The 24,028-nt window shown below is 44.1% G+C and overlaps 1 long non-coding RNA gene across 2 annotated transcripts in view; it reads left to right on the forward strand.

Moving 5' to 3' along the window:
- Nucleotides 1–8,252: 8,252 nt before the first annotated feature.
- Nucleotides 8,253–24,028, forward strand: part of LOC311274437 — a 47,786-nt gene continuing 32,010 nt past the window's right edge. Inside the window, exons 1-2 of one of the 2 annotated variants that reach the window (XR_014624763.1) lie at nt 8,253–8,321; nt 8,754–8,873. This is a non-coding gene — a long non-coding RNA (uncharacterized lncRNA). The other variant, XR_014624764.1, reaches the window with a different exon arrangement.

The raw sequence follows: 24,028 nt of genomic DNA on the forward strand, positions 1-24,028 counted from the left end.
TGTGAAGCGGGTCATCCGACCTCGAACCTTCCTGGAACTGCAGCCGTCTTCTGCCTGAATTTGGACAAAGTGTGATACAAATTAAGCTTCAAATGGTGCAAAAAACTGCCAAAAAAGGTTCTGAAGGCTGCTGTAAGTCCCGTCTGTGATCAAAGTGATGAAAACATGTTAATGTTGTCGTCTCACGTCAGTCAGATTCAAACTTCCACTGAGCAGATTAATTCTGCCTGGATGTGAGAGAGGAAACAGTCCAGAGTCAGACCGACACCGGGCCTCTCCAGGTTCTGTCCGCCGGGTCGGTGCTGTCACTGCGGCTGTGTGGAGGATGATTTGAGTGAACTGACGTGTTTATGCTGTTTACCCGCTGCGTGTTCATACGTTTATATGCCGTCATGAAAACTTTACAGTTGAGTTTAGTCGAGATCAGAATGAAGGTCGAGTTTGAACGTCACAGCGACTGAACGAGTCGTGAGGAACATCCTGAACACAAGAGTAACAAACATCTCGTTTTCACATGTTTTCTTAGTTTATCTCTGAGAGGAGGAGCGAGACGACTGTCGCTGAAATGGTGATAAAACAATCCAACATCATGTGTGTCTCCTTCTTCTTCTTTATCTTCTTCTTCTTTTTCTTGTTTTTCTTCTTCTTTCTTCTTCTTTGTTTCCTTTGTTGTTATTGTTCTTCTTCTCCTTCTTCTTCTTCTTCTTCTTCTTCTTCTTCTTTATCTTCTTCTTCTTTTTCTTGTTTTTCTTCTTCTTGTTCTTCTTCTTTGTTTCCTTTGTTGTTATTGTTCTTATTCTCCTTCTTCTTCTTCTTCTTCTTCTTCTTCTTTATCTTCTTCTTCTTTTTCTTGTTTTTCTTCTTGTTCTTTTTCCTTCTTCTTCTTCTTTATCTTGTTTTTCTTCTTCTTCTTCGTTTCCTTTGTTGTTATTGTTCTTATTCTCCTTCTTCTTCTTTCTTCTTCTTCTTCTTCTTCTTCCTCTTCTTCTGCATCATATCTATTTGCTTTCATTTTGTTTAACTCTTTTCAGCCACCATTTTATTTTATTGTGTGTTATTACTACTTTCATTTTTATATTCTGCAGCTCGGCGAGATGCTTCGCTGCTTCGCTGCTTCGTTGTTTTGCACAGACTTGAATCTTGATTCACTTCCTGTCACGTTCTGATTGGTTGGTTTGTCGTTGTGCACTCGTAGCTTCAGTGTAACTGAAAGCTAACAGCGTGTCACTGACGCTGACACTACGGGCCACACTAAAGGACATTTATAGATTAACTCCACAACAAAGGGACGTTAAGCTGCAGAATAGATCTCTTAACATGTGAGGTGTTCAAAATAAATGTCATATATGTTATACTGACTGTGATGGATGAGTTTCGATCTAAACGCTGACAGTTTCACTCGTTTATGACGAGCAGGAACATGATGATGTGTGTCAGTATTCTGCGGGCTGGTCCTTTAAACGCAGCGAGCTGTCAGGATGAGGAGCCTCAGACGGATGTTTCTCCTCGTGGCCTTTCTCCCTCCCTGTTTAAAACAAAGCGCTGGCTGCTGTCAATCACTCGGTAATAACCGGCAGAGGAGAGGCGGCGAGGTCGTTATGACTTCACCAAGCGTCTGCTCACGAGCTGATTGGATGAATTAGTGACCGTAATCGTTAGCGGCCGTGCTGCAGACTCTTAATGTCTCTGTATTAGCACTAATGGAATGCAATTTCAGCTCTCCCTCTGCTCTCCATCACCCCGCCCGGCCATGATCCCGGGGGCACCGCCGGACCGTCGTCTAGGTAACTGTGATCACGTGCCGACGCCACGTCCCCGTCCTCCTCCTCGTCCTCGTCGTCCTCCTCCTCCTCCTCCTCCTCCTGCCTCGAACCCCTCGGTGAGACAGAGAGAAAATTAGAGATGGCTCTTAATAAGAGTCCTGGTGCTAAAAGAAAATGACCAATATTCTTGGTGAGGCAGGGAAATGATTTGAGCTGCAGCCAGTTTTGTGAAGGAGCAGCGGGGGAGATTAGCTCGATTAAGGCCAAATCAGACCTGCTTCCAATTTGATGAGAGAAGGGAAGATAATAGCTCTCAGATTGGTTCCTCATGCAGCTCCGGCCGTCACGGAGGGAATTAAACCACTCTTTGTCTCCCAGTCTCCCCGGGTGACTCCACTCCCCCGAACCAATCAGAGGAGCTAGCTGCTAAATTAGAAAGCTAATATAACCTTTTCTTCTGAGAATTACTTTCAGCTCCAACTTGGTTTCATTAGCTAAACAATTTTTATGGATGGGATCATGTTTTCAACTTGTACGCAAGCTGCAGGAAATAGTTGTTTGTGACCCGAGGACTCAGTTCAACAGTTCGACCAGAGCTCAGCAGATTTGCCGTCTGAACATGTGATGCTGGCGAGTGAAGCTAACTAGCGAGCTGTAATTATGAAATCAGGAAACATCAATCCGATATCCAGAATGAATGTTAGCTGAGGACGTTTCTTTATGTCGCAGCTCTACGTTAGTTTCTCTCTCCTGTCTCAACGCTGCTCTGGTTAGGTTTAGGCACACAAAAAATTGTTCGAGTTATAATCTGCGCTTTGTGGGAGTCTCTAAAATCACTTAAGTGAAGAGTTGGACAAGAGAGAGCCCGTCAATTCACACCTGGCATTAAATGCGTCTGGAGTGATCTCACTTCCCCGCTGTAAATGCAAATATATGTATAATGTTTGCCGAATGAACAAGAAGGCAGAAACAGTGAAGAATGTGTTATAGACAGCGTTTCTCTAAGTCCCAAAATTGAGTCTTTTTGTAAGGGAGTCTGGTGAAGTCGGTGGACGAGAAACAGACAGGCTTTAACAGCGATGCCACAACAAACTGACGATCTTCACAAGGAAAGAAGCATCCTGATGTTTTGCATTTAACGCCAAATTTACAAGAAGGAACAAATAATTAAGAATTTCAGATTCTTCTCATGATGCAACAAGTCTTAAAATCACATGAATTGTAATGTAAAGTCTGGTGAGATTACTGTTCCTAGTGGTCCATGTCTCTGACTTTCACACACACAGCAGCTCACTTCTTGCAACAGTTGTGTAAAGTAGATCACAACAACAGTTGTTTAATTTACATAAAATGTAAGTTGTTAGTGACACCACAGACGAGGGAGCGCAGCTCCAAACGTAACTCGAACCCCGACACAAACCACCTGGTCAGGGTCAGAAAAACACCTTGGTTTGACTTGAAATATCTGCTTTGGTCGCCACAAAATGGCTGAAACATCCCGACAGACGGATGGTGATGAACTTTAATTAAAGGGGAAAAGAAAGAAAAAACAACTTTCTGTGATTTCTAAATCAAGTGTATTTATTTTGTTTTTATTCAATTTTGTGAACAATTTAAGTTTGACACACCCTCTGTTTTATTCTTAGTAACAATTTAATCTTCAGTAATCATTTAGTTTCATCCTGCCGCTCAGGGAGAAGCTCCGCTGTTCATTGTTCTGCACAAACACCGTAAAGACTTGAACCAAAGACGTTACATTAAATCTGGACACATTGTCGGAGGCGGAGCCCCGTTCAGTCTCATGAGAGCTGTAATAACGTATATAATAATAAACGTAATAACACCACCTCCGTCTCCTCCGTCACCTCCTCATGTGAAAGTCAGCTGATAACGTGAACGTGATGCGACACCTCTGGTACAAATGTATGTGTGCAGGTTATGAGTTAGTCTTTTAAAATATGTGCTTCATCTTTCAGGTACATATATTTAATGCATTTTCCAACAGTATTTTATATATTAATCGTATCATGAGCCTGTATTTGCTCAATTTTATCTGTATAGTTTATTTCAGTGACAGTTTAAGTGAAGTTGATCTTTGTTTCTACGAGAAATGCAAGTTTTTTTTTAAGATTTTGTGATTAAATTATTTTTAAAAATATCATTATTTCTTATCACAGCATGTTGGTAATAAGAGAAGTTAGAGGACCGGCCTCCAGGTGACCTCTACATTTCAATATCAAGGGTTAAATTTAGATATAAATATTTGGACTCAAAGACACGAGTTATCGTGTTCTGACCCGCGAAAATATCGTCAAATCAACTCCGTCTCCTCCGAAAACTAAACCTCATGATTCACTCAAATGTGTCTTTATCCAACACACACACAGTAACGTGTGTGACGTCATTCAAATGTCAGAGTAAAGTGAGCTGAGGCTGATCTGGAAACAGTTAATTCTCCTCCTCATCTCTCTGTAAAGGTCACATCCAATCGTTTCACTCTTTTCTCTTTTAAATCATTCTTTCACCTCGACACCTCTAAAACACGGCGAGCATCGGAGAGCGAGGGAGGCAGAGCATCTCCTGAATATCTCATTAAATCACATAAATTACCTTTAAACTTTTAAAAAGTATATTTCAGAGTTGAAGCAGGAAGTCGTGTGACATTCAGGTAATGTACCGAGTGGAGCTCGTCTGACATCAACACCTGAGGTTCAGTTTCCCTCCGGCAGCGTTCACAGCTGTGACCACGGTCTCTTCGTAACTTTAAAAATACGAGTACTATTTGTTTTAGTCCAGCTGACTTTAAACCACACGGGCAGAAGACGGCCTGGAGTCCTGCGATGTCCAAAAAATCACTAAGAGGCAGCACGTTAATGAACCTTCAGGCGACGACTACAGTGAGTCTTCACTGCTGTTTAGCTTGATTCCAACAGAGGGCGCTGTCTGCATTTTGATTGGACGATAGGCCTCAAGCTGACTCTTGCTCACTCACCTCAACGATTAGTTACAATAGCGTTTGTCAAGACGGAGACATGACTGACCACTTCAGCTGTCGCAGCTGCAGTGTCTCCGGGCTCGTCGGTGGAGCTAACAGGCCGGGTGGAGGAGCAGCGGCGACCAGAACCAGCCTGTCCGTTCTGTCTGACGAGCCCGGAGACACACCGGCAGTGAAGAGCAGCACCGGAGGATGGCTGCCACCGAGAGGAGCAGGACAGGGGACAGAGGCCGAAGAGGTCGGTGTGTTTACTGACGGAGCTAACAAGGCTGCCAAGAGGCTGAAAGCAGTTCGAGTCATACCACTGACATTTTTAAGGACACGTGGAGACTTTTCCGTTTTCATGGCTTCATAATCTGGTGTTTTTTTAAGGAGACCTGGAGTCAGCGCCAGGGTTTGTTGTGGTGTAAAAACCAGGTGTTTTTAAAGGCGACCTGAAGACATTTCCAGCTGTTTTTGTGGCGACCGATGAAAACAGATGGAAACTAACACGGGACGTCGGACCTCTCATCTGTGATCGCTGTGACCAAAACAGGTATTTTAAGCCAAACCGTGATGTTTTTCTGTGACGGGAGAGAAATAGAAAATTCAACCTAAACAGACGTAAAGTTTGAACTTATCTGTGGTTTTACAGAAACATACTATATTCTGGAGACATGGTGGGTTATTTCGTATTTATTTTGAACGTACGAGCTTGTTGTCCGTCTGCTGTAGCCTGCGTGTGTTCACGTGCAGCTTTTTTGTCGAGACACGAGACGTGAGGCGATGCAACAGTCGACCTTCGTCTTGTTGGTTTGTTGTGCTGGACACCTAAAGGTTCACAAGCTTTTTCCAAAAAAGACATTTGACGTTGGATAATTATGCAAAAACATAAAAGAATATGTTGTTTGTGTAACTGTGTCCTCCTTGTTTTTAGTTTTAGGACTTAAATGAAGATCTGATCACATTTAAGGTCACATTCATGCAGAAAAACAGAAAATTCAAATGTTTTTAGAAGCTCTGCATAAAGATTCAACATTAATCTGACAAAGGACGAAAACGTCGCTCATTTTAAAGCGATCATGTCAATAAATAAAGTGCAGTACCAACAAATACAGTCGGTGTACAGAGTCAGTGTTGTTGCTCTGAGCAGATTCCCTCATAAACTTTGTGTTGATTATTGAAGAAAACACTCAGAAACACAAACGGAGGTTATAAAAGCCGACTGTGTTCTGTGTGAATATAAATGTCAGGCGCTCGTGTGGTTGAAGTTTGGTTGAAGTTTGTTGTTAAAATGTTTTTCAGGCTCTAATTCGGGGACGAGATGATGAGACGATGATCCGTGTGGGGAAACTGGATCTCACGCTGATGTCAGAACGTCTCGCTGTGTCTCGGCTTTAATTGAAAAATATGTTGAAAAAGTAATTTCAGATTTAGACTTTGAAAAGAAAAACAAGACGGTCATTAAAACTCCAGCAGCCTCCGAGTCTCACTCAATTAAACTGCAATTACACCGACTGCTGCTCTCAATATTTTTAAAGCTCAGAAACAATATTATACTTTTATTTATTACATTCTCGTCTGTGAAGTGCTGCAGGAGTCTGCTGCTGAGCCTCGCCATTTTGTGCATGATTACATGTGATGTGTGGTCACGTGTGAATGAGAAGAAAGACAGGTGAGACATTAAAGTCTCCAACATACAGATGTACAGGTTTCTGTGTTTCCTCGGATGTTTGCTGGTTTGTTTGTTTGAACACAAACTAACAGATGACATCATTTCCATCTCACTCGGCCCCGAAACAAAGAAAATATCTTATCTACTGTAAACACACAGAAAAAAGAAGAAGTCCTTCAGCCTCGTTACTTAAGTTTGATGCATCTGAGGTGAATTATGGATTATTGTTATTTGGCGTCATCGCACGCCGCCTTCCCAACATCACGAGACTGATGTCGACCTATCAGAGCACATCACGCACGGCAGACGCAGCGAGACGACACAAAGATGTGAACAGACAGAGAGGGAGGCTGAATGGGGAGAAAAGGCGTGTGAGAGTCTCGTATCTGCAGAAGTGAAGCTCCAGAAATGTTCTGTGACTACGAGACTTCAGCTGACTTTCATCATCAGGAGGAGACGATGACTCCATGAATCTGCGTAGAAATCCTCAAAGACTCTCCTCACATGTGCAGAACTTGCCTTAGAAACATCATGTTTTTAAGTTTTCTTCAGTATCACAGTGATCCAGTGACAGTTGTCTGTACGTCCACAGGTTCACTGCTAACAGGAAGTGCTAACAGCTGATTCAGCAAAGTGTAAATGGAGTTTGGAGGTTTTTTATGTTTTAAAATCTCCAGCTACTTCAGGTGTTCAAACTTCACCTGACTCTCCATCAGTATGGAGGGAGGAGATGATGACTGGACTTTCATTTCTTGGTGAACTCTGTCTCAGCTCCTCCATCTTGTTCTCCCGCAGCCTGTCTCTCTGTTTCCTGTCTCTCTCTCTCTTTCTCCCTGTCGGACTCACACACACACACACACACACACACACACACACACACACACACACAGATTAAACGGTCTCGAGACACTAAGACGGCCTCTGGTTGAGACGGGCGGGGCTAAGCGCTGTCACATGTCAGTGGCGGGGGCAGCAGCCGATTGGCCGGTCCGGTGAGCGAGGGCAGCTTTACTGTTGTGTTTCCCCACATCAAACACCTTTTCAACCCGTTGCTTTGACAACCGTCAGCCAGCAGCTGATTGGAGCTGACTGCGGCAGGTTCAGACGGGGCCTCCAGCCGTCCTCACACAGGACCGCCGCGGCCTGAGAGGAAACGCAGCCAGAGAGGATTTAATGATGTGATTTAATCGTGTTTCATGTCAGACGGACATTTTTCTAAAAACGCTGGAGAGGAAAATCCTCCACCTGAAGCTCTTTGATATTAAAACTACATCAGGTGACCGTGTGTGATGTGTGTCTCGTCTCGTCTTAACCTGTCCTCTAAGCCCCGCCTCCTTTAGTTACTGATGCTAGGCCTGTCAGTCATTTCAGTCGAGCATGACACATGCTGGGTCCAGACTCAGAGGGTCACTGTGTCACAGTAAAGTCACATATTCATACATGATGGTCCTCGATCGAATCGTGATGTCATCATGAAGGGACCAACTTCCTGGAACAGGACTGTAAACAAACATCGCGTCTGAAGCGATGTGGTCCTCAGTTCCAGGAGCTCTCTGCGCTCCTATTGGTCGACGCCACCAACACGTCACAGAAGGTGAAGAAATTTTGAATGTTCCTCTTTCTGCCGGGACGTCGTGAGGCATCGTGAGGCGCCGTGAGGCGTCTCGCTGCCTGCACTCTGCCCGATTACTCATAATTACATGAAATGTTTTGTATTTAAATGGTTGCTGTTGTTCTGGACTGTGTTATAATCTTCAGCTTCTTTTTAAAGACTAACAAACAAAAAATCCTCAACAACACTGACCCCCCCTCTGGACTACACCTTCTTGGTACGGTCCTGATTCTCCCTCCTTAGAAGCCAGTTGGTTTCTCCCACTTCCTGTTTGACAGTCAGCACCTTCTCCTGCAGGTAACAGAAGCTGAACAGGAATTAATTCACTTCAACTTGAGTTTGTTTGTCCCTCATTCATAAAAACTACAGTGTGACGGACTGAATCAACACTGAAGCCTCACGTACGTTAGCTTCAGGTCATTTAAAGGATCGCTGAGTTTCAGCGACACAGAAAACAAACGTGTTTTATATCTTTGGACATTTTAGTGTCCCTTTGTAAAGTATGTTGATTTTAGTTTCGTATACTAAAAGTGTATTTTAGTCTGACGTCTCATGAAAAATATCCAGTGTTGTTGCCACAATCAGCTGTGACATGTCCAGACGTCACATTAAAGACATCCAGTGGTTTCACACTGTTAAACACAGTGTTGAACGGTGGTCTCTGGCTTGACAGCCTCTACCTCCTTTATTGGTTGAAGCAAAAGAAATCATTTCTTGTGTTTCCTTCAGGATCATAAATCGCCTGACGGAGCGACGGCGACCCGATTTAGACTTTTGGAGGAAGTGAGACGCCTACAATCGTCTGAGCTGCCAGAACCACACGAGGACAAGAAGACGTCTTAAAAAAAGGTATTTTAAGTCCATTGTGTGTTTGTCGTGTAACACCGGTGCAGCCCAACGTGCACCGAAAAGGTATTTTTAGATCATCATCATCATCATCAGGAGCCAGGATGAATTTATTCTGCTCCTCAGAGGCGAGGCGCCGGCCACACTTTGATTTCTCCTGATCAGATGTCTTTTCTGTCGTCTCCATCAGCGACCTGCAGCCGCTCTCACTGTCCCTGATTTGCACTTTGATTCAAGCACCACTGGGTAGAGCAAATTTCATCAAAGTTGTTTCCTGAATAAAAAATGAAGGTGTTTATTTCGCTCTGCGGAGCGCGGCGCCGACAGCCGACGGAGGCTCGGAGCCATGTGAGCGAGAAATGTGACGAACGGCAACAAAACCAGCACTGATCTGATCCACGAGGCCGCCGGCCGACTCTGAGTTTGTAAAGAGGAAACACATCAGACACTGAGCGATCTCTCTGAAATACAAAATCTGACTGTTCATGTCTGAGATCCTGCTGCACATTTATATCAGTTCAAATCAATTATTGCAGGAAGTCATTTTTAACTGGAGGCCTCTTCCTTTACAGCCTCCTGAGTGACTCTTATTTGAAGAGAATATAAACGACACGTGCCAGAGGAAGTCGATCTGTTTTAAATGTCTCAACCTGTAAAACAAAAGATTATCAGACAGCACTGTTATCTGAAAAGGAAGATGAGAAGCTGAGGATGCACAGATGTCTCTTCATGTCTCTCGTCTTCTGTGGTGACTTTTACTCTGATAAAAGAAAATGGAAATATTTCTGCAACCAAATAAAAAAAAATAGTTCATCTAAAAGTATTTTCTCTCTGATCTCATCTGAAGAAACGGTAATTGTCAGACAAGCTACTTAAATGACATATTTCTTTGAATACACGTCACTGAGATTTCTAGACTGTTAATGCAGACACACGTAAGATATTCATTAAATCATTAAATCATTTAATCATTTAATCATTAAATCATTTAATCATTAAATCATTTAAAATCTCTCAGTAGCCGTCTCACCTTCACCTGTTCACCGTCGTATTTGTCAGATCGACCTCCTGCTGACGTCTTTACAGGCTGAATCAGTGCAACACATGCGACCTCTTTAACCCGTCCTGTAACACTCGGAGTCACATTTCAGCGCCACAAAATGGCGGCAGGATTTATGTGGACGGAGCGACTTACAGAGCTGCTGAAACCATCGACCACATGGTGTAACTACTTTATCTTCATAGTCTGTATTGTCTCGTCTGTCTCTTGTCCTTCCTACCGGTTATTTTGTTGATTATTTAATGAATCATTTCATCACTAAAACATCGGACTTGTTATAATTCAACAGAGCTCAACATACAATATTTAAAGCAGCAAATCCTCACATTTAAACTGGCTCTGTGTAGTTTATTCACTATAAAACTGTTAAGGCATCTTTCTCTTCTGATTATAAACCTACAGATTGCACCTTTAACGTGAGGGAGGTGTTTCCTTCCTGTTTGGATCCAAACACTCCGGCTGTGTTCAGGTCTCGTCCTCCGTTCTTCCCGCGGAGGTCAGATCTGTGTCAGTCCTCCAGCTTCCTGTCTGATAAGCAGCCATTATCTGATTGGACGCCGTCGATGTGTAATAATATTCCAGCAGGCCGCCGTCTCCTCGGGGGGGCGGGGGGCGCTGGTGATACTGGTGATGATGGTGGAGGAGAGGAGGGGGGGTCCATCCATCCATCCATCCATCCATCCGTCCGTCCAAATCAGCATTAATCAAGACGGCTCGCTTCATTCCTCCTCGTATCAAATCAGACAAATGATTACCAGCATTCAGCCGACGAGGGGCCGACGAGGGGCCGAGCTGCGCCGCAATCAGCCCGCCGCTCGCTTCCTGGAGATCCCGCCGCAGAATCACAGTGTTTTTCTTCTCTTAACTAATCGTTTAATAAAAACGATGATGATTGACACGCGGATAATAAAAGAAACTGTGTGTTTCCGTGGGAACAAACGCCTCGAATCTGCACACCACAAACCTGAAGCCGAGAGTATTTAGATCAGCTCGTCCTCAAAATACTCATCATTTTTTTTATTCCTCCTGCTCTCAATCAGGTTCTGATCCAGCTGAGATAATTTCATTTCACTGTGGTGTAAATACAGCAGACTGCCCCACAGAACACCACCGAAGAAGAGAGGAGGGCGACGGCTTAATAATCAGGATTCATATTTAAGATCTCATCACATACGAGCCGGACCTGCAGAGATGGACGCTCGGCTTCACACGACACACCAACAGACTCAGACCCGGTCCACAACCACAGACTCAGACCCGGTCCACAACCACAGACTCAGACCCGGTCCACATTTCCTCCTCCAGTTTCAAAACATTTCCCGTCCTCACCAACAGTACGTCACATGTTGTATCCGTCAGCAGCAGCTCTGGATGTGCGACATGTTGATTTTTATAAAGAAAAGTGCTTCATGTGTGTTTGTACATCGACTCTTGTGAACACCCTGAAAACAAAGTCTGTGGACTGTCTTCAAAACTGTCCCCACATGTCCCAACATGTCCCCGCCTCACAAGTTTCTACAAAATATCACAACTTTCCTAAAATGTCTGTCGTCACCTTCTGAACTCTTCTCACTTTTCCAAACTGCCTCTTTGATCCATCGAGCAGCCACCAATCAATTATGTGATTAATCAGAATAACTTCATTTACTTCTTTTGATTTTCATGTGACATCATCAGAAACATGGATGTGACACCAGCTGGTGCTTCACAACTGTCCACAAAGACGACAGATGTTCTGGTTCAGTGTTTGTGTGACGACAGACCTGTTTGTTTCTGAACAGGTGAAACTGGACTCCAGGTAGCTCACCTGAGCAAACACCAGAGAGCCGGGGGGCGGGGCCAAGAAAAGACAGAGAGGATGTGTCTTTATTCAATTAAGTTTGTTTTAGGACAAACACTTTAACTTCTCTTTGTAGTTCAGGTTTGGAATTGATGTCTTAGAGATACTTGGCTGTGTACGAAACCCTCCCAGCCTTTAAGTAAATGTACTTATTTAAAAAATGAGTTTCAGTTAAATAAATTCACTTATTTATTATTTTCAGCGAGTTACGTGTTTTCAGTTCATGTAAGTCTGCAGGGTTCATCCTCTGAGGAGCAGCGACGCGATCGAACGCGTCATGACGATTAAACCTGTTAATTATTTTATGAAAGTGTAAATATTGCTCTGACTGTAGCGCTCGAGCAGACGTGAAGAGGAGTGAGGTCATCAGGATTCAGCCTCTGGGGAGCAGGAACATCAGCTGCAGACTCCTTTAAAATCTGATTGTCGAGATATTTATTTATTTATTAAAGGACAATTCTGCTCTTTATTCTAGTTTCTTTGCAGATTTACACCAACAGGATGTTCGTCCGTCTCTCATTACTGTCTGACTTCTTGTCCGTGGCTCATTGGTTCCGACTGAAGATCTTTAAAAACACAAATATTTAATGTGATAATTAAAAAGACGCTCACTAGCTTTTTAATCAAACAAACAGGAGGAAGTCGTGCATGTGTTGGGGACTATTTTCAGCGGCGGATGAATCCTCATTAGCGGCAGCAGGATGGTGTGTGTGGGGCTGGTTGTCAGGCAGGTCAGTGCAGTTATTCTCCACCTCCGTCAGGTTTTTTTCCCACGCTCCACCTGCACCTCCGGGTCTCAGGCTGAGTGCCTCACCACTCTCCCCGGGGAGCAGCTGTGGTTTTGGGCCGTGTTACCGCTGCGGCTCTCTAATCCCTGCAGGACCTGGAGCTCTGAGAAACTTGGCGAGAGGCTTCTCCCAGACAGACCAGGCTGTCGTTAAATCACTGATGTGATCGTTAGAGGCCTGCAGCGGGTCGCTAACCTGCTCACTGTCCGCAGCTTTCTACCTGAGCTGCATGGTCTTCATCATTCTTTCAAATTAAAACTACTGTGAGTGCTGCAAAGACGCACCAGTGAACTTTACGATCAAAAAAAGTTGCTTCTAAACCGCTAGAGGATGAAACGGAGGAGTGCCGGGACAGGCTGGAGGTGCAGGAGGAGGAGGAGGTCCACAGGGAGTCCACGCTGCTCCCTCTGACAGTGGGAATGTTTGGTATTAGCCAGCTGAGGCGGTGCGAGCCCAGGTGACAACAGATTGTGTTTCGGGATAATTGAAGGATCGGTGGATCAGATGTGTGACGGTGAGTCAACAAACAGCCCAGAATGTTCTGCCACAGCGTCCTCACACTGACTCCGGATCAGTCGGAGGGCCGGCGTGTTTGGAGGAGGCGGGAAACATCTCAGGTTTGTTGTCAGACACGAGGATCCGGCTGAACCGTTGGTCATTTGTACGACATCCAGTGAACATGGAGGAGATCACGTGACGGAGAAACGAGCGGCTGCTTACAGGAGGACGATTCTCCAGGGCGGCCGGAAGACACGAGAAAAACTGTTTGACATGAAGAAAGTATCTTTCCGTCCAGAAACCGCAGCGTCGTGCTTCAGACAGCTGATGCAGGAAGATATTTTTATCTCGAGTGCTCAAAATAATAATGTGTCCGTTGTTACTTTGTGCACATAAGGTTGTGTTTTAAAAAAATTCTTGTGCATAAAATTAGTCACTTAACAAAAAAAATAAAACAAATCAAACGACGTTAAAAAATAAAAAACATGAAAAAAACAAAATCACATTTAACAAACTGTCAGTGTGACAATGAATCGATGATCAGAATAACCAAGAGTTAGTTTAATAGTTGACAACAAAATCAACTCAAAGACTTTTTTGTGCATTTGAAAAACTCAAAGTATCTCAAACTTGTATCTAAGTACAGCACTCGAGTAACTAGTTACTTTAACTTTAAATCAGGTGAGGACATCATGAGTCCTTTTACTTCTGATATTAAATGAATCATTGAAAAAGTCAGAAATCCTCCAGTTCAGCTCCTGAAGTGTGAAGATCTTCAGTTTTTCTGCTTCATATTAAACTTTATTCTTTGATCAGACAGAAGAGACTCTGAAGTCGTCACCGTGGATTCTGGGAACTTTTGCTGAATATTTGAAATATTTCCTGAGCTCAGACTGAGCGCTGACGATCGGAGCGGCAGCAGGACGTCTTCGCGGTGAAACTCGATTAAAGAGGACGACAAACAGTCCGTCCTCGTCCCGTGGGTTCAGGGTCGGGGGACACCGTAAACAATCCCACGACCTGCTTCGGACCCCAGAGCCATATTTCTGGAGCGCCGGGCCCTCGGGGGACAGCGGCGGCGGCATCAGGGGCCAGTGATACCTGTTGGCCCCGCCCCTCTCTTCCTGATTGACAGATGGCTGCTCCATTAGATGAGAATGATAAGTGGCTCTCCGTCAGCAGAAAGGACTTCCTCTTGACCTCCGACCCCCGACCCCGACTCTTGACCCCTCCTCCCCCTCTCCCTCTCTCTCTCCAGGCCTGTGTGATGGTCTCTCGCCCGTCCACAGGTGCAGGCTGCAGGTCAGGACTAAGTGATGTGGAGAGCAGCTTTTGTTCCCGTGAAGGAGAATCTGTCGAGAGGGTGACGAGGTGGAGAGGCTGCTGTTCTCCTTCAGAGAGAAGAGACGAGGAGGAGGAAGACGAGGAGGAGGAAGACGAGGAGGAGGACGAAGAGGAGGAGGAAGAGGAGGAGGAGGAGTGACGCAAGCAGAAAGAAGAAGGAAGTCGAGGCTAAAGATGAAGTTTGAAACTTGTTTTTTGTGGCAACAATCACTGAAATTCATCATTAACAAACAAAGTCCACTGAGTGACATTAAACAAAGTATTTAATGCAATTTTCGAGGTACTTTTACTTCACTTAAATACTTCTATCGTCTGTTACGTGATAATGCAAATACTTTACTTTTTCCGAACGATAGTTACCATCATGTCAAGTGTTTGGATTGAAATATTCAGATTCACTGAATTTAATCTGTTGATTATTTTCTCATCGATCAGCTGTTCGATCTGTAAAAAGTTTTTCAGTGTCAAAGATCTTCAGTTTACAGTCAGAGGAGGAAATATTCACATACATCAACTCAAAGACTTGTACTTTACTTGAGTATTTGAGACATGTTGCTTGGTAACTTTAGTTTCCTGTTACAGATTACAAGCTGCATCAGAGCTAAAGTGACACATTTGTAATTAATTAATAAACATCAGTGTTATTATCTCACCAACAGGAGCTTTAATCTGTTGCCTTAAATTGATTTTAATTCATTTTCAGATGTTTCAAATGTTTCACATACAACTTAACAACTTACAAATAATAATTATGTTAAATTTTGCACACCTGGCTGCAGTTTGCACACCTGGCTGCAGTTTGCACACCTGTATGCCCGTGTTTAAAAGGTACATTATGTTGTTAGTACTGTTAATCCTTGTATTTGACGTGTTTTTGTTGTTTTTTGTGTTGATACTGTAAATAAAGTTTATATCTGACTCGTGTTTTGTATCAACCCTCATATCATGAAAATAATGCCAGAACTTATTAAAGTGTTCAGAGAAATGTTAACAATGAAGAAACTCTTCATTTAACAAAAGTGTTGTCACTTTTATTTTTTAGATCGTTGACCTTTGACCTTTGAGCAGCTGTCTTTCATGGTTTGAAGCTCTTCAGTTTGCTGTATTGATAAAAGTTCAGGCGTCGACGAGCGTGAAGTTCAACTTACTCCTGTAAAATGTCCGATCTCCCTGAAAGTTCTGCTGTAGTTTGGTTCAAAAATCCAAAAACCCGTCGAGCTTCGTCTCCCTGCTCGTTGGAGAAGGTCTCTCTCACCTGCATCTTTATTATTACTGTAATTATTTTTATTATTCTAATTGTTATTGCTGTGTGATGTATAAAAAAAAAAAAACGAGTCCAGGTTTGAAGCTGCAGTGACGGCGGTAAACACACTGGGGTCCTCCAGCCGGCCCCGTCCGCCGCTCTGGACTCGACGAATAATTATAATAATCCAGCTTCCTGTATTGTTCTCTGCCTCGTTCTGCTTTAAAGTGTTTACAGTAATAGTAGCTCTGCCAGGAGTGGACGACTCTCTCTCTCTGTATTAATAAGCAGTGCAGTACTCAGCACAGCGCGTGGTAAAGCTTCGCCATGATTACAGTACGCCATCAAGAAAATTAGTTGTTTCCCACACACAGCAAAGCACAGCGAGGGGTTTGCAACATAACAAGTTGCTTTTGTTTACAGCGGCTCGCTAGCTGTTTTCATTATGCCGAGACAAGCCCATAGACTCGGAGCCAGCTGCCACAAATCACACGTTCAATTATTCTGCTTTGCTTATGAGCATCCAAATATTTAGTCCACTTACCGCGAACAAAAACAGTAGTAAAGTGATTACAGCCGCCGAGGAGTCGAGTTCTCCTCCGAGAGGCAAACAGGAGGAAGGAAAGAGGAGAGGAGAGGAGAGGAGAGAGGGATGGAGGAGGAGGAGGGAACACGGAAACACTGTGGCTTTCATTTTTCTTCTGCAGCTTCACATTCATGAGGAAAGTTACAGGTTTCACATCAGGAGAAGGAAAACATGAGAATCAGCAGGAAAATGTGATCAAGTATCCAAAAGTAAAAGTACTTAGTGAGAGGAAGAGTTTAGTCTGACTGCTGCAGGAAACTGGACGGGAAAGAAGGAAGAAAGAAGTCGTCATCATCATCATCACGGAAAACAAACGATGAAGGGAAGAAGGAACGAGTCACCTAAAAGGACGTTAAGGTCAGAAAAGGAGGGAGGAAAGTCGAGCAGGGAGGATAGAGGAGGTCGTCCTGGCAGAGGTCAGAGGTCGTGACCTCTGTGTGGTCTCAGGTCTTTGAAGAGAAAGACGAGCTGATCTTCAGCTGAGATGGACAGATCTGCAGCAGAGGAACGCAGAGCTCCCAGCAGGCCTGTGGAGGAGGATTACACGCTTTGATAGAAACACTTTAAATATATTGTGGACTAATCCTTTAAAGGCTTTTACTCAGCGCTCAGACTTCCTCTGCAGCTGCTGTGTGGGCCGAGCACGGCGCCACCGGCAGGGTGACGGGTCCACTTCATTACCAGAGAACTTCTGCCTCTAATGACAGAGTTGTTCCTCCTCCATGGACAACCTGAAGTGGACCCTTTTACTTTGTTCTCCATTAGATCCAAAGAACGTGTTCAGAACAAATGAACAGAAAACAAGAGATGATTTATTTCTATCACTGTGGAGATGTTCATCACAACCAGCTTCAGGTACCAGTAGAACCTCTTGCAGAATCACCACAACCTCCTCAATGACAACAAAAACCTCATTATGAGTCAAAATAATGTTTTTATAACCCAATAATCTCATGAAGTACCACTAGAACCTCTAAGAACCTCTCAAAGGGCCCCTTGTACCAAGTAAATAACACCTTCATGTCTCCTCTGCAGCCTCATAATGATCACAAGAACTTCTTAAATGACCACTAGAACCTCTACAACCTGATCAGAACCTTTTGAAGGACCACTAGAACGTCTTTAAGGATCCTTGCAAACTCCTCATTGAGCACTAGAACGTCTTAACGTACCTCTATACCTCTTTAGCCTCAGCACCGATCATAAGAACATCTTCAATGACCACTAGAACCTTTAATATGACCCCCCGCAACCTCATCACTGACACCTAGAACCTCTTAAAGGACCACTAGAACTTTCTATATGACCCCTACAACCTTGTCAGTGACCATCAGAAACCTCCTAAAGGAACACTGAAACATCATAAAGGACACGTAGAACCTCTTCAGTGACCATTAGAACCCATTAAGGACCCATAGAGGCACCTCACTGATCACAAGAACTTCTTGAAAGATGACTAGAACCTCTTACTGGACCTTTAATCTGCACCAGTGTCTTGAAGATCTCCTCCAACTAGCAGATGATTCCTCTGATGGGTGATAATGACTTACTTCATTGATCAGCGCTGGAGAGGGTTCTCCTCTGCTGCTCCTCCAAGGGGAGGTCAGAGGTCAAAGGTCAGCTACAGAACAGCCTGGAGGAGCTGCCGGGGGTTCAGTGTCTTGCTCAAGGGCAGAGGCAACAACTAATGACAGCAGACTAATGAGGATTCTGCGTTTTGCCTTCATGACGTTTTAAAGGAGGAGGAAGTCTTTCAGCAGAACCGTCACCAGACCAAAGACTAGATGACCGGTTTTTACTTGTAATCGAGTATTTTACATTTTGGTATCAGTACTTTTACTTCAGCGAGCAGTCGGATCTTTATATTTCTTCCAACACTGTGAAGAGATTCTGAGCAATTCTGAATCCAAACCTCCTTCAGACGAAGTGTAACCAGCTCTTCTCCTCAGTCTGAGACACGAGGACAGTTTGACGTCTTCTGTGGCTGTTTTTTTTTTTTTGGTGCATTTCAGGACAGAAAAGCAACAAAAAATTGCGAAACAGTTTGTAACCTCTGCAAAGACTCACAGACTCACACCTCCACCCACACAAACAACACAAACAACACAGCAGACACAACAACACAACTGTTTACCAGATTATGTTTGGAGCCAGCAGCCAGGACGGACCTGCAGAAAACCCCTGCACATGACTCATCCAGCATCCACACGAACTGCATTCATGGGACTGACAGCATCATTTAGGAGTGAAAACAGAGAGGAGAGGAGGTGACGGAGACGGAGAATATTAAAAAGAGACGGGGAGACCGAAAAAAGCCAAAAAGCGGAAGCGAATCCTCGGGAGGCCGAGCAGGCGGCGGCAGAGACGCCGAGCGAGGTCGAAGGCCGGACGGCGAGTCGCAGAGAATTTAATTTCTGACACGTTCTAATAATCGACTCCGTCCGTCTGCTCCGGAGGTTAACTTCAGTTTCATCACTTCATGTCGGGTAAAGAGTAACCTCACACACACACACACACACACACACACACACACACACACACTCTGTTCTGCTGCCACAAATACCACCACCAAATGTGGATTCATCCGCCGCTGAAAATAGTCCCCAAACAAATGACCCATTTCTGCTGTTTGTTTGATCAAAACTGCAGAATTTTACTTCAGTATTTCCATTTTCTGTTACTTTAAACTTCCACTTCCTACATTTTACAGGCAAATACTGTCCTTTTTCCTCCACTTCTGTTATTTGTTAACTTTGGTTACTAGTTACTTTGCAGATTACTGCTGCATCAGAGCCAAAGCAGCACATTTTTAAATTAAATTATAAATCGGATTAAAAAGAAAATAATTCAGATTAATGAAATGCTGAATATTCGATTGAATAATCAGATCCAACATATCTTGGAACAGTTGTACTTTTATACTCCAGTACATTTAATATCAGATACTTTAAGATAAAATATAATAATTATTTTATTTTATCTTTATTGTCATGCCACAGTGAAAAGTACATCCAGGTTGTGGTACTTGTACTCAAGTATTTACTTCATTACATTTATCTGACAGCTTGAGTTACTTTTCAGATTGTAAATATAAATCAGTCAGTCAGACATCAGATGCATCTTCAAGTGCTTAACAAGAAAACATTTAAAAGAATAAGGATTAATAAAATAAAACAAGAAGAAATAACAGCAAAGATGCATAAAATATAAATGTTCCCAAACCTTTTGTCTTGTGACGTCCTCCTTCTTCACTGAAGACACATTTAAACTAAAGACGAAAAACTCTCCAGTGTTTCACAAAAAAGCAAAATAATCTGAATGAGTGCATCTTTATTTAACTTCACCTTCGCTGCTGAATTTAACCTGAGGGGTCGATGATATTTTATCTGCTGATGATGATGATAATGTGTCTGAACAGGAGAGACGTCACCTCCTTCACGCTTCATGAATACATGAAAATGTCAAAAACTACTTTTACATATAGGGTTTGTGTGTACATGATTATTTACTGTAGATAAAAGTGGCGTCATTTTGTGCATTTCAGGAGGTCTGATGAGAGATCGGAGATGTTTACATCACGTTCATAAAGGACTGAATCGTCCGCGGTGTGAAACGGAGTGAATGATGCAACATGTGACTACACGAGAGTAAAAATCAGACAGTGCAGAGTGAGGCGGTGCAGACGCAGCAGTTAAATCAGTCTGTGGGATACTGAGGATGTTTCTGCATCCAGGACATGAATGCTGATTTTAATGTTGAGTTCAGGAGCTGCAGGCCGATAAAGAGTCACAGCTCAAACTGCAGCTGACTCAAAACTACAATTCATCAGATTTAATACTTTGCAGCCGAGACCAGAAATACTTTTCCCTGAATGCATCTGATCACTGAGCTACAGGAGGACGACTACGAATATTACAATATGATACTGAAACGAGCAGCTGACGTTACTGTCAGCACAGACTCACAGTTTAACTTCAGTCATATCACAGAAATGTGTTTTTACGTTAACCCAACCACATTACTTACATTACATTACAGCGTGTTAGCCTTTGAGCGTCTTGTTAGCCTTTTAGCATGTTAGCATACGTAGCCTGTTGTCAAACTACATTGTTTTATAGCTAAATTAGCGTATGATGCTGTTTCCTGATTACAGTTTTTCCTTGTAATGAACCACAGTCGCTTCAGAATGTAACTGAAATTCAAAATTCAAAGTTATATTCAAAATAAATACCCAGCATGCATTGCAAAAGCATACTGACAGTAGTTAACTGAGTATTTACTGTGAAACCTGCTGTGTAACAGTGACTGTGGGAGTTGAAGTGAAGCTCGTGCTCGTGCAGCATCAACGAGCTAACGGGCTCAGATCTGCTGGTTGGTTCTGAAGTTTGACTGATAGATTAAATGTCTTCATCGACACCTGAGCACCAGCCGGTGACTCTGAGGCGTTTGATAAACATGGCCGCTGTGTTTCAGTGGTTGAATATATTTCTGCTCTCTGAACTCGCTGAGCGACGAAAATCACCCAAAAAAAAGTTCCTCGCTCTTCAGCGTGACCACGGCAGCAGCAGCGCTACACTCCCCCCCTCCTCACATCTATCCATCCAACCTTCCCCATGACCCTCACCCCCTCTCCTCCCTCCTCCCCCCCTCTCTCCCTCCACCTCCACCTCCACCCTTCCCCATTAGCTGCAGCTATTACAGCCCTGAGAGAGTCATTACCGCTCCCATAATCCATGATGATGAAGCTCTCAGCTCGAAACACCGGCAGCTTGTACAGGCTGCACTTGATTGGCAGGATACAGGGGGTGAGGAGGGGGTGAGGAGGGGGAGTGGAGGTTTGGTATAGGGGGTTTGTGTGATGGGAACTCCACTCGAGATGTGAATTGGCTTTGCCACTCCAATCAGGCCGCTGGATGACAAATGAAGTGTGTCTCTTTCACTCTCTCTCTCTCACTCACCCTTCCTCTTCTTCTTCTCTTCCTCCCCCCTCCTCCCCCGCTCCTCCTCCTCCTCTCCCTTCACACTTCTCCTCTCTGTCCGGGTGGAGAAAGAAAAGGGGAGTTCATGTGGGAGCGCTTGACAGCAACACAATCACATTTCTATTCAGCTCCCCCGCCTGCCTGTTTTACCTTCCCGGCAGCCGGGCATGCCATGCACGCTAACACACAGGCCGGCCAGCCAATTAGAAGGCAGCGCAAAGAATCTGTGAAAGACACAAAAGGTCTTTAGAGGTTTGGACAGGTGTCTCATTTGGCCGCGGGACATAGTTTACAGGCTTTTTTTTATGTCTTTGGTCGAATTTGTGGGCAGAAAGCGAGGAAGGTTATTTGTCGCGCTGTCATTTTTTTCTTCTTTTTTTAACGCCCATCTCGTTGTCTGTCTGTCGATCCTCGCAGCCCCCTCCATGGGAATGATGGGTAAATTTGAACTGAAGGACTGGGGGGGGGGGGGGGGGCGCATGAGTTTAGACTGAGAAATGAAATCAAACCTGATTATTTTTCCTGATTCGTGTTGGGTCAGCCCGTTTTTGTCTCACTTTCTTTCACGGTGAAAACACGCTCAACGCCACTTCTTCTTCTTCTTCTTCTTCTTCTTCTTCTTCTTCTTCTTCTGTTTTTTTCCTCTGCGTACAGTAATTACAGTGGGCTTGGAAAAACAAGAGCAGAGATAATTGGTTTGTTGGTTTGCGGCTGAGTTTGTTTAGCAGGGTTATTATCCAGCAGCTCCATTATGGCTGGCAGCACAGAAATCCCTCATTAGCATACACAAATATATACAGAGAGGATGTGGGAAGAGAGAGAAATGTTTAATACCAAACGCTCCCTCGCGCACACACACGCCACGCACGCAAACATGCAAATACACCCCACAATGACACTGCCTCCAGCTGTGAGGAGACGCAGGGAGGTGTCAGGAGGAGTAAAGAGGAGAGACGGAGGAGGGAGGGAGGTGGCGTGAACTGTTTGTTCGGCAGACAAACGGAGGAACGAGGAAAACAGAAAGACAGATGTAGCGGTAATTAGCGCGAGGCCCGGCGGCGGCGCTTGTGGTTGCCGGTGGTGGCGATGACAGCGGAGAGCGGCGGAGGCTGACAGTGGCTTTCACCCTCCGCCATCATCACCTTCATCCTCCTCATCATCATCCGGGCCTACACACACCAACAATCGCTGTCAGTCTGTGTCAGAGCGGCGTGTCGGCGCCACACAATGGCTGCTGTCAGTGAGCTCGAGTTCATCTGGATCAACTCAGTTTCTCTTTGTTTGTTTGGAGGAAGACGGTTTGTTTGTTTGTTGTCTTTGGTGCATCTTCAGTCTGATTGGCTGCTGATTATTTGGATCAGTTGTGATGTGATGTTTGTCTTTGACCTGCGGAAACAACGAGGAGGAAGATGATCGAAGCTAAAAGGTCGATTCACTGATGTGTTTCCAAACATCGAGCTCCCAAAACACCAGCAGAAATACAAACTGGTCGCACTGAAACGCAAACGCACACAAACCTGATTCAGCCTAAAACCTGCTGTGTGTCTAATGTTTAAATACTGTGCCTTCGTAATGACTGAGAAAAAGAAACTGATGAATAAATAATGTCTGAATGAATCTGGATCAATTTTATAAAAGAGTCATTAGAATTAGAAACATAAAAATATGCTACAAATAAAAAACTTGAATTAAGTTGCACAACCATCGACCTTCATCAGGGTGGAGACAGTTCTCTGTGAAGACTTGGTGGAGACAGGTCTGTGTGAAGACGTGGTGGAGACAGGTCTCTGTGAAGACGTGGTGGAGTCAGGTCTGTGTGAAGACGTGGTGGAGACAGGTCTCTGTGAAGACGTGGTGGAGACGGGTCTCTGTGAAGATGTGGTGGAGACAGGTCTCTGTGAAGACGTGGTGGAGACGGGTCTCTGTGAAGATGTGGTGGAGACGGGTCTCTGTGAAGACTTGGCGGAAACAGGTCTCTGTGGAGACGTGGTGGAGACGGGTCTGTGTGGAGACGTGGTGGAGACGGGTCTCTGTGAAGACGTGGTGGAGACAGGTCTCTGTGAAGATGTGGTGGAGACGGGTCTCTGTGAAGATGTGGTGGAGACAGGTCTCTGTGAAGATGTGGTGGAGACAGGTCTGTGTGGAGACGTGGTGGAGACGGGTCTCTGTGAAGACGTGGTGGAGACAGGTCTCTGATGTTCGGCCTTGTTCGTAGAGCAATGAGCAGATATATGCGTGATGATTTCTGATATTTAGTGTATAAACATTAAAAGAGAAGGAAAGTGTTAAAAAGCTACACACACGTGCAGATACAGTATCAGACGGACCCGGTCCTGAGATTACTTTTCAGTTACACCTGAACTAACCAGTGTGTAACTGCTGCACTGGAGATACTCAGCGTGGAATGTAACTAAGTACATTTACTTAAACTTAATGCTTTTATTTTACATGAGATTTTCCATTTTATGTTGTTCTACTTCTTCTCCACCGCAGCTCAAGAAGCAGATACTTTTTACTCCATTACATTTAATAACGTCTTTAGTTACTCTGTACTTTGAAGTTGAGGTTTGGACTGAACAGTCATTGTGTCACTATCATCAGCTTAATTGTGACAAACTGATTATACTAACATATAAAACATCATTTTATACGTGCCTTTTACTCCTAACAGAGTATTGTTACACTCTGGTATCCTGTCAGTACTTTAACTTCAGTAAATATCTGAATACTTTCATAGAAAAGTGATGAGCTGATTTTGGGTGAACTCAGCCTTTAGTTGGCCGGTGTTTGCTTTACTCTCTGGTTGTTTCGTTGTGTTGA

The sequence above is a fragment of the Pagrus pagrus genome (assembly GCF_965226575.1).
Source record: "Pagrus pagrus genome assembly, chromosome: 18".
Classification (NCBI taxonomy): Eukaryota; Metazoa; Chordata; class Actinopteri; order Spariformes; family Sparidae; genus Pagrus; species Pagrus pagrus.